Source organism: Cricetulus griseus, chromosome 6, assembly GCF_003668045.3.
Source record: "Cricetulus griseus strain 17A/GY chromosome 6, alternate assembly CriGri-PICRH-1.0, whole genome shotgun sequence".
In the NCBI taxonomy this organism is placed as follows: domain Eukaryota; kingdom Metazoa; phylum Chordata; class Mammalia; order Rodentia; family Cricetidae; genus Cricetulus; species Cricetulus griseus.
This window is the reverse complement of record NC_048599.1, coordinates 74,968,167-74,983,828: the sequence shown is the minus strand read 5'-3', so window position 1 is coordinate 74,983,828 and position 15,662 is coordinate 74,968,167. Positions and strand designations below refer to the sequence as shown.

The window sequence follows — 15,662 nt, the reverse complement described above, 5'->3', positions numbered from 1 at the left end:
AGCAGATGAGATCCCGTGAGAATCCCATGAGAGTCTTTGTGGAGTGATATTGTAAAGATAGAGGTAGACAAACTCATTCTGACTGATCATGAAATGAAGAAAAGATGGGGCTGAGGATGATCCTGGTGAGCTGTAATGTCTGTAAAGGTTGGAAATGAGTGTAACCAAAGCTGTGATATGCTGAGTTGTAAGGAGAGGGATCAGAAGGGACCCGGTGTCTCAGAGTGGCTGACAATGTCGCCTGTTATAGACATATTGAAAGTGCAAGTTCTGCAAAGTGGCCGTTGGATGAATCAGTTTCAAGGCCACCTTTGCAGACCAGAATCAGTAGTGATAACTCTGTCATGCTACTAGTATAGGTTGTGAATGGGTACAGAGAAAAATGAAAGTTTTTTTCCAAGGTATGTATGTATATACATACATATGTATGTATGTATGTATGTATGTATGTATGTATGTATGTATTTTTTATTTGTGTGTTTGTGTGTGTGTGTGTGTGTGTGTGTGTGCCCACTAGAGCATGCACATTCTGTGGTCAGGTGCCTACAGAAAAGATGGTTGTGAGCTGCCAGACATGGGTGCTGAGGACTGGACATGGATCATCTGAAAGTTCATCAAAGACTCTTAACCCCTGAGACATCCCTTCACGGCAAAGTTACTATTATTATTTTACTATTATTTTGAGTGGTAGAAGAGGTGGCAAGTAGGAAATTCTCTACACAGGGCAGCAGAGTTTCCCCTTGTGTCTTCTATCCTAGTTTGAGGGTGTGTCAGTGCAGCATTTATATGCCAAGGAAAAGGCTGTTTCTGTGAAGACATTCAGACTAATCTTTGTGGATGATTGTGTCAAAGACAAGGATCAGAGATGAAACCTGCTCATTGCTTGCTTTGGATTTCCTGAAAGGAAGAGTGGGATGTCTCTGGGATTCTTGGTTGAGGCTTCCTATGGTTTAACCAATCCATGTTTAACCAATGGTGTAGTATCTTAAGGTTTCTATTGCTGTCACAAAACACCATTATCAAAAAGCAAGTTGGAGAGGGAGGAAAGAATTTGTTACAAGGCTTACACATCCATATCGTGTATGGAAGGAAGTCAGGACAGGAACTCAAACAGGGCAGAAACCTGGAGGTAGGAGCTGATGCAGAGGCATGGAGGGATACTGTTTACTGGCTTGCTCAGTTTGCTTTCTTATAGAACCAGGACCATCAGCCCAGGCATGGTACCACCTACAATGGGCTGCTCTGCCATCAATAACTAAGAAAATGCCTCACAGATGGATCTAATGGGTTTATCAATTGAAGTTCCCTCCTTTCAGATAACTCTAGTTGGTGTGAAGTTGACATAAGACTAGCCAGCACACATAGGGACTCACAGTGTAGAAGGAAAACACTACCTGCCCAGATGGGCAAATCCACATCGTCAACCACAATGATCTGATGATGTGGGCAGCCAGTTCATCCTGCCTCTGTAGCATCATTGTCCAAAGCTGGGGTAGGGTACCAATGGTTGCCATTTTCCTCTCTCCACATTGCCTTTTTTAAAACCCTTCTTATCTTCCTTAGCTGGAGCTGTCCTTTCTCTCCCCTAGAACCCAGGTCATTATGTAATGTCTGGGTACAGTTTCTTGGACTCAGTGGTGTGTGTGTGTGTGTGTGTGTGTGTGTGTGTGTGTGTGTGTGTGTGATGTAGCATATGTGAATGCTCACATCCCTATATGTACATGTGGAGGCCAGAAGTTGGCATTGGACATCTTTCTCTGCCACTTACCACCTTACTTTTGCAGGCAGAGTCTCTCACTGAACACAAAGTTCACCAGTTTTCTAGATTGCCTGTCTAACAAGTTCCAGGATCCTCCGTCTCTTCCTCTCTGTTCATCTAAGCACAAGGCTACAGACATGTTGCTACACTTGATTGTTTATGTGGGTGCTGGGGTTCTGATCTTTGTTCCTCATGCTTGTGTAGTGAGTAGTTTAACCACCGAGCTATCTCTACACCCCTTGGATTCAATATTATTTCAGTCATGTTTTTGGGCTCTGCATTCTCTTTGGATCCTTTCTGGAACATTTCCTTACCACTGCCCTCTGGATACCTTCAGGAGAATGTTGCTCTTTCAGGTCTTTTTCTACCCCAAGACTGACAGATCTCGGCCTATTTGATGTTCCTATTTGTGTGATGCATGGGTGCATGGGGATGAGTGTACTACAATGGAGCTGTTGCTATTTTACTCTGCAGACTCACACCTACTCCCTTTCAAGCCCCCCCCCCACCTCAGCCACCAGTGCTACCACATTCTAGGCGCTGAAGTCATTGATACTAGCTTTGTCTCTGACCTCTTCTCTTCTCTCAGCTCTAATATGCAAGCTTACCTATGTCCTTCTCTACAAAAGGTTTCTTAAGTCTGGCCCTTCTCTCCACAGCCACAGGTATCGCTAAAGGGCAGGAAACTGCTGTTGCTTTCTCCGAAGCTGCATAGCTTCCAACCTTTTTAGATCTTCCTCTACCTGCGTCTCACATACTCATTTTCCTTCCCAGACCATTTCTTTGCATTGTTCTCCCACCATTCCACTGCTGGCCAGTGCCTTCTTCTAGAGCATTCTTTGGTGATAAATCTTCAATGCCACTTCCTAGAGGTGCCCCCCCACCTCTCTCTCTCTCTCTCTCTCTCTCTCTCTCTCTCTCTCTCTCTCTCTCTCCCTTCGCCATCAAGAATGGCTCCCCCTTTCTTAACACTACCTCAGTCCTCAGAACTTTCTTCCTTCACAGCAGCAATTACAGCTTTCAAATGTCCCACTTATTTATCCCCTTCTTTGTTTGGCTCTCATGGAGGGTTGCATATTGAGGACCAGTTGATGTTTGTATCTTTCTAGATCCTAACATCGTGAGTGCATCCCCTGAGTAAATGGATGGCCCTATCAGTCTGGGGGAAATAGGGATAGAATCTTAAAAGGGGTGACATTTGTGTTGAGCTTTCTCCAGGGAGGCTGACCCACTCTGCTTTGTCCAGACTTCTCAGCACTCCATTAGATCAGATTGTGCCAAGCCTTTTCTGCTCTGCCTGCTCACTGTCTCTCAGATCTCTCAGAGCATTGGAACTATCTTAATTTATTTTCACCTCCACTTACTATCTTCATCTCAGTGAATGTTGGTGTAATTGAATTGTCTGCTCTGGGAAAGAGACTCACAAGGGCATAGAGAGGAGAGAAGAAATAGGCTTAAGCCAGCAATAGGGCCAAGGTTTTGAAGAGATGTCTTTTTTGCTCCTCCAGAGGTGTTCATCTTTATAGGGTGCTGGTCAATGGAATATCCCTATACAGCAGTCAATAACCAGTCTTTTGATTGCCAAGTCTTAGCAGGGTTCAGGTCGTTACAGACGCCACCATTTGGGCAGCAGCTCATCTCCTGAAGCCAAAAATGGATTTACCACGGTCCATGGTGTCCCTGCTCTGCTGCCTAGGAAAGACTACAAACTCCTCTCTCTGCACCTTTTTCAGAACACAGTGGGCTCTAGTCAGATGAGTATATTTGATGCCCCCATGTTTCCTGAGACCACCTGTCTCTCTTCTGAATCTTGTTTATTCTCTTTTGTTGTCCTTTGCAAAGGGAAACGAGAAGCTGGGATGGACATTTAGATACACGGAAGAGAGCTGAGGCAAAGTTGGTATTTAAATTGCATTAGTGAATAAAACTTCTTGTGCTTGACAGTTAACTGCTTATAAAGCTGATTTAGAAGAACAGTTACCAGAAGCTGCCAGTGCTGTGGCTAAATTGTTGCTTTTGATTGCTAAGGAACATCTCAGAATATTTAATCATTCCCAATGGAGTCCCCTTACTGTGACTTGCTGCTGGTAGAGAAATGACCTCATTAGCATGTGTGTTTGCTGCTAACCTGAACAAGAACGTTTATACATACATACATACATACATACATACATACATACATACCCCCTCAACACACCCTAGAGTGGAGTCCTTTGCTTCTGTTTCTTGGTACTTCACTGTGCTTCATGGTCTGTGTGTTCTGTTGGAATAAGAGGTCGAATACCATTCCAGGAACTTTTAACAGGAAAAAGAGCTAGCTAGCTATGAGCTTTGCAGGGCAGTCCCTAGCTGCAGCCACCCTCTGTCATTGGTAGGGTGATTACAGCTAGATTCAGATCCAAGGCTGCAGATTTTGAAGTGAAAATAGAATCAAAGCATAAATTCTGCATTTTCTCATTTCCTCTACTACAGAAGTTGTTGTGAGTTCTGAGAACCAGGTACTTACCCATTTGCTGTCTTCCTCCTGTCAGAAGACTCTTAATACATTTCTAGTCAGCACCAGATATCAATGCCCAATGTTTGCATCATTGTTCTCCAAAGAGGCCCGGCCATTTCTCCCAGCAGGGGGCGCAATGGAACTGTATGGCCACAGGCTGGGCACTGGGGATTTTCCGGCCACTCTGAAGCAAGCTAGAGGGCAAATCGTCCTTTCCAAGGCCAGAAGCAGCTGTTGCCCAGATTTTAAAGAAAGGAAGCCCTGATACTTTGGTATTGTACATTCCAAGTCACCCTGAGTTGTCCAATCAGACAGATATCCGTAGTTCTTTGGGGGCTACAGCCAACTGATAGCCTTGGGGACCTGAGGGAGTTGGCAGTCTTGGTCTTCATTACCTGCCCTGGCCCTGGCAATCTCTTTATCACCCTGTCCTCACCCTCCTGGATTCTCCTCAGCGAAGTTCAAGAAATATCACTGATTCCGGATTCAGGTATGTGCGAATGGTTTCTGTCTGGGTTATTGACAAGCTTCTTTGAGGTGAAGAGGCAAGTAGAGAATAAAACACAAATCTGCTCTAAGGCTGAATGGAAAGGTACCTGAGGAAATAAAGAGAACATTTGGACACTTGGAGAAGTCCCAGAATAAACAGTTCATGAATGGAGGCATGGAAGCTGATATTCTTTTCAAAATGACTAACTAGGCACCCCAGAGGGCTAGCTTGTGTTTCAAGCCAGGTGGCAACAAAATCAAAGCAGGCATGGAAACACTGTTTTAGTTAAAAAGATACACTCCTTTAGGAGTCCAAGATTGATACCAGGTCCATATGTTCTCTAAAGGGCTTCCCCTTTGCCTGTGGCTAAGCTACCAGAGGCAAACCAGTCAGGGGACAATTTGCCCACATTTTTTGAAAGCAGGAAACCCATTATTCTGCCCAGCTGTGGCTTTAATGTCTCACTGAGGGCATTTTAAGTGAAGCCTTGGAATTCTTCTGTCATTAGCTCATGGGATGTTTGTTGAGTGGCTGAATGAGTGAGAGTCTCCAGAGAGGGAGCTGACTGGAGGAGTCTTTATCACAAGAACTTCTGATTTCTCCATGAAGAACATCTCGGATTACTTGGGAACAAACAGAAAACAGAGAAGCAGGTCCAGCCAGCTTCACAAGCATGTGGTGTAGTGCTTGGCAGAACTTTTCAGTAACAAGTGGCTTCAACTTGTTAGTTTGCACTGTACCCCACAAATTATGTGGCCTGTTCTAACAGAGAGCCATTCAGGAACAAGCTTATATATGAAAAGCTCCTCGTGGTGACAGTGAACAAGAGATGAGAGTAGACCCTTTGAATACTTGGTATTTTGCTGTATGCTACAGTAATCAATGAAATGCTTTGCATAAAAGAGCTTCTAGGAGCCAGTGTTGGACAGTTATGAAGAAGTTTGAATCCTTGCTTAAAACCCCCAAAAACCTCCTATCTCTTCTCTCATTAGCTTAAGTCTTCAGGAAAGTTAATGAGCCTCTGTAAGACTCATCTTTTTTTAAGTAGGGACAATGCCACCTACTCAACAGGGTTTGGCAGACAAGGTATATGTAGAGTACTCTGGGCACAGTGCCTGGGATATGGATGACTCTCAGTAAAGGTAGCTGTCATTGTTCTTGGAATTGTAACTCTGGTTACCTGTAGCCCTCTGTGCTCAGTGTGCTTTTCCATCAGGCTCCTGAATTCGCAGACTGCATGGTACACGTGACGTGCACCCACAAGCACATTTGCTAAGTTTTTCCCATAAAGCTATTGGTGATAAGATTAGAAAAGTAGCCCAGGTGTCTTTGATGGTATGAGTGGCATGTTTGCACTTGTAGGCTGCTGGAAGATTTCCCCTTTCTCTATGCTTTTAGCTTTTTACTTGTTTTACTTACTTACACATCTTATTCCAAATACATAGTGTCTTTCCAAACACCAGAAGGGAATTCTGTAGATAGTTTCATCCTGACACCGTATACTCAAAGTTAGTATCAGAGTTAAAGGTCCACCCCTACTCTAAATGCTATAAATCTAGGTGGATCCCAAGGCCCCGCCTTATGGTCCATAGCTAGAACAGGGCAGAGGATGGACAGAATTCAAACTATTAGTTTATAATAAACAACTCTGATACAACTCTGATACAACTCAGGATACAACTCTGAACAGCCACAGAAAGATGCCTAAGCTGGGTACTGGAGTAGGATTTAGAGTCCCCTGCCTTTCTGGGTACATTCTCCAAAAAACTTACTGTGTTCACCAACATAAAAGCCCATTTCATTTCCTCTTATGAAGGTTTAGCTGTGTAGGTACCACTGACTGAATCATTGGCTCTTTGTGACTAATCTCTAGACTCTCTCTGGGGAACTTGGGGTGGCAGTCAAAGTTCCAATCCTGACTCTTCCCAGTGAGCAGTCCTACTCGAAGCTATCTTGGGGCCCCTCAGCCACTAGGTATCTCATTAGCATACACAGACACTTAGTGGATCCAAAGTAGAAACACCCTTAGAACTCCAATGGGATTCTAATGATTTTGGTATTGAGTGCCAGGAACTTGAGACAAAGACCAAATATTTATTTTTTTATTCTATAGTCTCCCTTTAATATCAGAATTTCTTCAAGCAAGTTCCCCACTCCACATCCATCCATCCATCCATCCATCCATCATTCCACCATCTATCATTATGAGTGGTAATATGCTGCTGAAGGAACTGTCCCCTCCAAGGTACCGTCAGCATCACCAAACCAGAGCCATCATGTTTTAAGGCCCTACCTCTGCCCTTCCACAGACACCCCGATGCCTCCTGCGATAGCCATCCAGATTTTGTACCAGAGTCTTTGGTAGTGACATCTACATAACAAAGTCAGGTGAAGGCTATCTTCAGAATAAACAAAGGAAAGAATGTTCCAGTTTGATTTAGCAGTCTGATAGGTCAAAAGCAAGATAATTGGACTGAATAATTAAAAGTACTTAATGTTAGTTTCCCTTATGATTTTATAGGAAGCCAGAGCCTGTTAAATGCTAACTGTTGACTTTCTTAGGGATAAAGGGAGACTAAACTGGTCAGATGGCAAGAAGAAGGGTAGGAGAAGGACGAGAGGAAACATAAGGACCCACTAAAGGCAAATGTGGGCGGACCTGCCCTTTCCACACTGTAGGAACAGATTGCAAGCCAGCCATTTTTATTTTGGAAGCAACTTCTAGGCTGATGGAAATACACTTGCCTAAACGGTGTGTCTCCTAGAACTAGGTGGCTCAGGTATAGACAGATGCTGCAGGGTTAGGCAGGTGTCCCTCCCACCCACAAGGCTGCTGGGTGACTCTTCGTACATTCACAGGGATGAGAGTTAAGTAAAGTGGCCTAAGCCTGCTGCTGTGTAAGCGAAGAGTTAGCCTCGACTCAGCACTCCTAAGATGAGACAGGGGTAAGGTGATGGCTCAGTTAGAAAAGTGCCTGCCTTGCACAAGGACTCAGCAACCCAGTCAAGAGCCAGGAATGATAGTATATGCTTGTAACCCCGAGGCTAGAGAGGCAGAGTCATGCAGATCCCTGGGGTTTGTGGCCTACGTTAACCTATCTGATGAGTACCAGGACAGTGAGAGAGATGACATCTTACTAAATAAAATGGATATTCACACTCACGCACACATAGCAATTAGGTATTCACATCACCTCCTGGATACAGTCAGACAGTGGGATGATTCAGTAATACAAGTTAAACTGGAGACCCTAACAATCCTACTGGAGCAGAGCCTGTAGTTAGCAGAACGATGCTGCTGCCGACTTAACAGTAGACCTTTGGAAATGGGATGCTTGCTGTGGATGACACTTTGAGTTTAGGTTGTGTTTCCGTGGACCAGCATACCATCTTGTTTCAATCTTTTCAAGACTAAGAGCACTTAGTGCATGTGAAAGTTGGAAGCAGATGCCAAATTGTTCTATACACTGTTATAGATAATACGGTGTTTCTAATGGTTGTCAACATGGACTCAGAATGTTCCAGAACATTTGGCCTGCCTCTTCATTACCTGAAGCTCACAGTCAATGTTAGTGGAAAGGCAAGTGTTTTGATCCTAGCTCTCACTGGCTGCTGGACCAAAAAGACTTCCAATCTATCTCACAATATGCCTTCTGAGTTTTAAAGACTGGGGAAAGGGAAGAAAACGAGGTTCCTTCATATGTTAATTTGTTTGGGCTGCTGTCATATATTCCCATAAACCGAGTGGCTCATGAATAACAGAAATTTCTTTTCTGTGCTTCTGGAGGGCGGGAAGTCCAAGGCCAAGATGGAGGCAGGTGTCTGGTCAGGCCTTACCTTTATCCATAGAAGGCATTTTCCCTCTGTCCACAGGAAGGGGGGAATGAGCTCCTCTGCTTCTTTTGTAAGAGTGCTAATCCTCTTGGTGAGTTTCATCCTTGTGGCCTAACCACCTGTCAATGACCCACTACCTAATATTATCTCTTTGGCAATTAGAATTTTAACATGTAGACTCTGGAGGGACATATCCACAAGATCTCAGTATTGTGCCCAAAGCTCCCAACCATGGTTCAGATAGCCCAAGCCTTCCCTCTTTCTGCCCAGAATACACGTTTTTGAAGATCCCTTACCTGACTGATTTGTGTCCTTGCTTCACCTTGGGCCACTTCTCTGTACAGGTGAGGCTGGGGCCTCTCCCTAGCCTGGATGCCTACTCCTCTGAGTGTCTCAGTGACAAAGTGAGTTGGAAAAGATCAAGTTTGCTTTGCTTCTTTGGCCCTTTGTTTCCCAACCTCAGGCATATAGGCATGGTGCCAATGTACAGATCGTACTAAAGACAAATAAAATAAAATGATTGCAATTATAAAAGTAGCTATTTCAATGTTTTAAAAAATATCTTAGAAACATTATATAGTAGTCTCCTGAGAGAGAGAGATAACTCAGTCTATGTGCCTCACTTGAGCTCTGTCCTTGTCACAGGGCACCCCTTTCTTCTGGGTTTTCCAGTAGGAGCTGCCATGACTTGTGACATGATCCTCAACATCCTAACTGCTCAGCAACAGCCTATGCTTGTTCAGTTTAGACTGTCGTGAAGTCAGGGCTAATCACTGTGACAGATTCAGCCAGAAGCACAGTCTGTCTCTGGCTCCTGTGTGAACTTTCCTGTCACAGGTTCTCTGAAACCATCACTTACATGATGCCCAGGTCCTAAGGGCAGTCCGTGGTCCTCAGGAGCTGGGTATCCTCCAAGCCTACAATGGGGAGAAACACTTCTCTCAGAGAGTATAGCTTGCTTCCGAGTTACCCAGGCATCATAAAGAGGGCCTATGCTTTTGGGTAAAGCCCTTTCTTCCTTTACAAATGGCTTCTTGTGTAACAACTGAAAGGCAGTACTGAGCCTCTCCAAGCCCCAGGGGCAACAGGTGGCTCTGGTATCTCCTAGAGAATGACACAAGCTCTAGCTTTCAGTTTACTTGGGTTTCCATACTGCTCTTGGCCGATGGATTGGCAACCTCACAACATCTGTGGAATTAAGGGAAGGCGAGACAACAGAATGCATCCCCCTCCCCCCAGAGACAAGCAGGCATCTGCCCATCTGGTCAGTTATTGCTGGATCATCCAGACAGTTTTAATAGGACAAAATTCACACTCTTTGAACTGAGGTTAATTTTTGTTGTTGTTGTTTCCAATCTGGAGACTTCAGTTAGCAATTTGAACTTTCATGAATTTTCAAGGTACATTTTTCATGCCAGTATGTTCAAGTTCCAGCTTTCTTACCTGCATATCCGCCATCTATAGGACCAAGGTTTTGGATACTGACAACAAGAAGCCTATCCCTTGTGGTACCCACACAGCAGATGGAGGTTTTAGAGACCTGAATGTCTTTGGTCCCTCTATGCCCAGCTGACGTCATATCAGGGAAAGGGTGTCTGTCTAGTATGTGTGTTGCAATGCCCCAAGAAAGCCAGGACAACAGGATTACCTGAGCAGGGAGGAGTGAGAAGGCCTGCTCTTTGGTCTTGGAATGTAAGTGAGACTTGTTGAATGGGGCAAGAAGAGATACTAAAAAGAGAGTTGTTAGAATGGTACCAAGGAAGGGAACACTCACAGCAGGTTAGTATTCAAGTGAATGGGAGGGTGCTTGGTCCATTTTAGGTAGACAGGTAGTCCCTGAATTAAGATACCTTGACTGGGGAGTTTTGACATTATGATGGTGAGATCACACTCGTACATGGGTTCTGCTATTCCTTTTCAATATAGTAGGCAGTAAATTGTGTAAGATATTCAACACTATTTTAGAATAGGCCTTATTTTGGATGAGTTTTTCCAACTGTAGGCCAATGTAAAATTCGTAGCACATTTACAATAGGTTTATATAAGCTATGTTGTGCACGTGTCAGATATATTAAGTGAATGTTCAAATGACAGGCTTTTTTTTTAATATGCTGAGGGTAGATTGGGCAATAGCTCCACTATAAGTCATAGAGCATCTGTATTGTAGTTTTGATTTTATTTATAAATTTCATTTGGTTATTTTTTTCTGGGAGAGACACAAAATCCAGAAGGGAATGTTCAAACTGGGAGGGAAAGTGGTGGGTGGCTTCCCCCACCCCACGTTTCTAAATTGTACTTCACATGTTGTCTGAATGCCCCTTGCTTATTGCCAAATCCCAATTTAATTCAAGACTTCATAATGGACTCAGGTTTTGGAATCCGCTTTACCAACTCTGTAACAATGAGGCAGCAGAAAGGACTGAAGACTTTGGTGGGCTATCAGAGCCCTTACATAGGCTGTGCATGCTAGGGGCCGCTTTCAGCCATCTGCCTTTGAAGTGACCAGGAGAGGAGCCACACTGTTAGTGTTGGAGGGAGATCAGGAACTGCCCATGCCTTGAATGTGGGGGCTGTAAGCACACAGAGCCCTCTTGGATTGTAACACAAACCACTCAGGTGGCAATAAAATGCAGCACCAACCAGTCATTCAACAGATGCTTGTAGACAGGCTGGCCCTCTGCTAGGTGCTAGGAAGGCATTCTGGACTACAGTCAGCCACTCACCATCTGGCAGCCACACAGAGCATAGCAGCCTGTGTGCTCAGAAAAATGAATCCTGGGTTTTCTGCCACATGGCATGACACTGTGGCCCAAGTCTTAGTATGGGACACTTGGCACCAATGAGGAACCTCAAGATGTTTGAATCCAGTGCAGGCTGTTTTCCTGGACATATGATTCGGCTTTTTGGAAATTCAGTGTCTTCTTCTAGTATTACTGTAGACTAGGTATAACCACAGTTGCCCTGGGGGAAGAAATAACAGTCTCCTGTCATTTCGACTTGCTCTGGAACACACAAGTGCTTGGAAAAGGTAACTGATTTAACTTATCACCTATTACACTTAAGCCCAATGATGCTTTCATTTCCCCGAAACACACAAAATTGGGCTCTCTAAAGTAAACATCCTTCAACACGTATAAACGACACATTTATTATCCTCCCCTCCAAGCAAATGTGTGACCTCACTGATTCTGAATCTTCCAGAAAAAAGGAGGTTTTGAGGATGCCAAGACTGGCCAGACACCGAGGGACCAGGCAGCCCCTCAGTAGGCTTTCCCAAAACCCTCCGCTTCCTTGGGAAAAATGAGTGTGGGAGTGCCGAGTCCGTCTCTGCGCAGCCTGGGGACGGGCCTTGGGCCTTTCGGATGTCTGTTCCGGCGAGAAAAAATATGAACAACAGACTCAAGAAGGCTTAACTGTTTCTTGGCTCTGGAAATCCCAGTATGTACAGGATCGTCCCGCTGGACCTGCTTTCTGAGATCAGAAGAAGCAGGCTTCCTCTGGTTATGCCTGGGACTTCCACTGCCCCGACACAGGGGGGCGCTGCAGCCTCTCTTTTGCTCAAAGCTCAAATCCATTCCGGATTTTTCTCTGTACTAGCCTGAGGTCATGTTGTGTGTCCTTCCATAGAAATCAGTGGGAGACTAGCAATGTGCTCAAAATCCTGCACAGACAAATGGGCTCTTTTCAATCAGGAACAGAAAGTTACACAAGCAATTGACTTTTCACAATAGGCAAATTTTAAAGTGCATGTAAGCAAAAAGAATCCCATTCTCCCTTTGAGAATTGTGTTCAGTACATACATGTGCAGGTACACACATGCACATACGCACACTCTAACACACACTAGGATGGTTATGAGTGATTGTTATTTGATTACTCAGATATCACTCTGCAAACAATTTCATTATTTGCATTTTCCCTTAAAAAGAGCTCAGGACACTTTTCCCATCCATTGTTTTCAGAGTAACTTTGAATAATTGAGATAACTGAGGTTGAAGCCCTAAGATCTGAGGGCTGAACAGGAAAAATCTCTCAAGGAAAATCCTTGCAGTGAGTGTGAACAGGTGGAGACACCTTCCACTTTGACCATCTTAAGTGTGGCATGCATGGTGGCATTTACTGGGACACTGGTGAGAAGGCAAGAGTGCAATTTAAACCCCTCAATTCTCCAGAAGATGCCTGGAGCCACCCAAACCTGTTTACCTTTCCTTCTGGGGCAGTTGGTGCTCAGGTAGGTGGTAGGTTACAAAAGTGGGATTTGGGAAATGTCTGGAGAGCTACAAAGATGACACCAACTAACAATCTAAGCAACAGAGAAGAGGCTACCTTAAATGCTCTCTCCTGATAATGAGATTGATGACTAATTCATATGCCACAGTATAGCTTTCATCCAGCAGCTGGTGGAAGTAGAAGCAGACACCCACAGCTAAACCTTGAGCTGAACTGAAATCCAGTTGCAGAGAAAGAGGACTGATGAGCAAAGGGGTCCATACCAGGCTGGTGAAACCCACAGAAACAGATGACCCAAACAAGGGAGAGCTCTTGGTCCCCAGATTGATAGCTGGGAAACCAGCATGGGACTGATCCAGACCCCCTGAATGTGGGTGTCAGTGAGGAGAACTTGGATTTTCCTCTGTAGGCCTCTAATGTGGCCTCTTGTAGTGGATCAGTACTTATCCCTAGTATAGGAATGGATTTTGGGAGCCCATCCCACATGGAGGGATACTCCATGAGCCTAGATGCAAGGGACTTGGCCTAGACCCTATCCCAAAGGATATGACAGACTGTGAAGACCTCCTATGGAAGGTCTCACCCCCCCTGCCCCTGGGGAGCAGAGAGGGTATGGGGTAGGTAGGGTGTTGGTAGTTGGGGGTGTTGGTAGTTGGTAGGTAGTTGGGGGGGGCAGGGGAGGAGGGGAGAGAGAGGGACCTGGGATTGACATGTAAAATAATTTTCTTTCTAATAAAAAGAAAAAAAAGAAACCCTGAGGGAGGGCAAACAAAAGTGGGATTTGCAGCAAGATCTAGATAGGGTGAGCGTTTGGCTGTTTGGCAAAGTGTGAAATTTGGCAAAGAGGTAAAAATGGTGGCTCAGGCTTTGCTATAAAATCGATGAAGGTTCAGAATCTGGTTCTGTTGCCTGCTACCCAGCTGAGTGACCTCGGGTAAGTTGAGAGCATGCATCATTTGTGATGTGTCCTGGTAAAACTTCTTTCACAGGATGGTGGTCAGCATTGAGCCAGTGTCATGGTCATCCCTCTGAGTCTGTGGGTTTCACAAGTGCATGGATTCCACCAAACACATCTGTTGATAGCATGTGCCCTGAACTTGTATAGATGTTTTCCTTCTTTTTTAAACAAAAAATGGAAAATGTAGTGATATCTTGTTTATTCACTAACAAATAAAACTTGCCTGAAGATCAGGGGGCAGAGCTAGCCACTAGTAACCAAGGGCTGAGGAGGAAGTGATAAGGCGGGAGGAGACAGGAGCTCAGTCTCTCTTTGGCTGGGAAGATGAGTAGGCAAGATGTGGCTGTGGTTTGCTTCTTCGTCTCTCTGATCTTTCAGCATTTCCCCCTATATCTGACTCCAGGATTTTATTATTAAGACCTATTAGAACTCGTGTTGCATTATTCTCCAAGCAATACAATATAGTAACTACCATAAATAAATAGCATACTAGCCCAGCATTCACACTTCGGCAGGTGTTAAAAGCATCAGGTTTAAATCGCACAGGAAGATGTGCACAGGTTATGTGAAAATGCTGCATCCACCATTGCATACGAGATTTTTGATCATTTGCAGACTGTGGCATCCACAGGAGATCCTGGAGCCAGTGCCCTGTAGAGCCAGTGTTCTGTTCAGGGGCTGAATTTTTCCCATAAAGAGATAGTGAATATTTTAGGGTTTTGTGAGTGGCAGTACCATTCATGCTGTTGCCATTCAACTCTGTCATTGAAGCATGGATGGCAGCAGAGGAATGGGTGTGGGTGTGTTTCAATAAAACTATTTATTTGTATAAATAGTCGACAGGCTATATTGGACCAGTCGGCCATTATGGCTGATACTGTCGATGCAACTAGAGATAATCATGCCAAGAAAACTAACTCAGTCTCAGAAGGACAGATACAGTGTTTTCTCTTAAGTATGGTTGGTTTCTAGATTTTTATAGAAACATAAAACCTTGTTTGTATGTATAACATGGAGATAGAAATAAAATTACCTAGGCAACAGAGGGAACTAACAGGAGGGGTAGGGGTGAGAAAGGGTACAGAAGGGCCTATGGAGGGAATATATTCAACATAAAATAAATATGTACATGAAAATGTCATTATGTGAACCACGACTATGTGCATAAAATATACAAAAAGAAAATTTAAAACATTATTCCTGTCCAATAGAAATATAACTGAGTCACATACATGATGTTGATTTTTTTCATAACCACAGTAATGAAGATGAAAGAAAGAGGTGAACTTGATTCTAAAGTGTATTTTGTTCATCTCAGGGAACAGAAATGTCTGTTGCTCCAACATGCAGCAAATATGAAAAACCATTGATGATTTTTTTAATTTCATTTTTTACTTGTTTTACTTTTTGATACGGGTGTATGTGTATGTGTATGTGTATGAGTGTTTGCTTGTGCTTTAGCACACATGTGTGCAGGTGTCCATGTGTAGAGAATTGAGTGTCTTCCTCTCCCTGAACATGGAGCTTTGGATAGTCTGGCCAGTGATTGTTCCTGCTCTGGGAGTTCTCTGTCTCTGCCACCAGAGATGGGGTTACAGGATGGCTCCTACACCTACTGGTTTTTCTGTGGATTCTGGGGACCTGAAGTAAGGTCCTCACGCTTGCACAGCAAATGCTGTGCCCACCAAGCCCTCTCCCTAGCCCCTTTTGTGTTTTGGGTATTATTTTCACAATCTGCTGTGTGCTTTCAATCTCTAATGTGCTTCATTGCATTACATGTGTACATGGGTGCCGTGGGGGAGCATGGCTCCAACTAGTGCTTCTCAAAGTGCAGGTCCCCAAACTGCAGTGGAGTGATTTGGCGATTTACTTGAAAAACAAAAGCAAAACAAAA

The 15,662-nt window shown here is 44.2% G+C and overlaps 1 protein-coding gene across 1 annotated transcript in view; it reads left to right on the top strand.

The window, feature by feature from the left end:
- Positions 1 to 4,440: 4,440 nt before the first annotated feature.
- Positions 4,441 to 15,662, top strand: part of Slc1a2 (solute carrier family 1 member 2) — a 105,880-nt gene continuing 94,658 nt past the window's right edge. The window contains exon 1 of the mRNA XM_035446778.1: positions 4,441 to 4,746. The gene's annotated coding sequence lies outside the window, so the exon portion shown is untranslated. The remainder of the gene's footprint in view (positions 4,747 to 15,662) is intronic.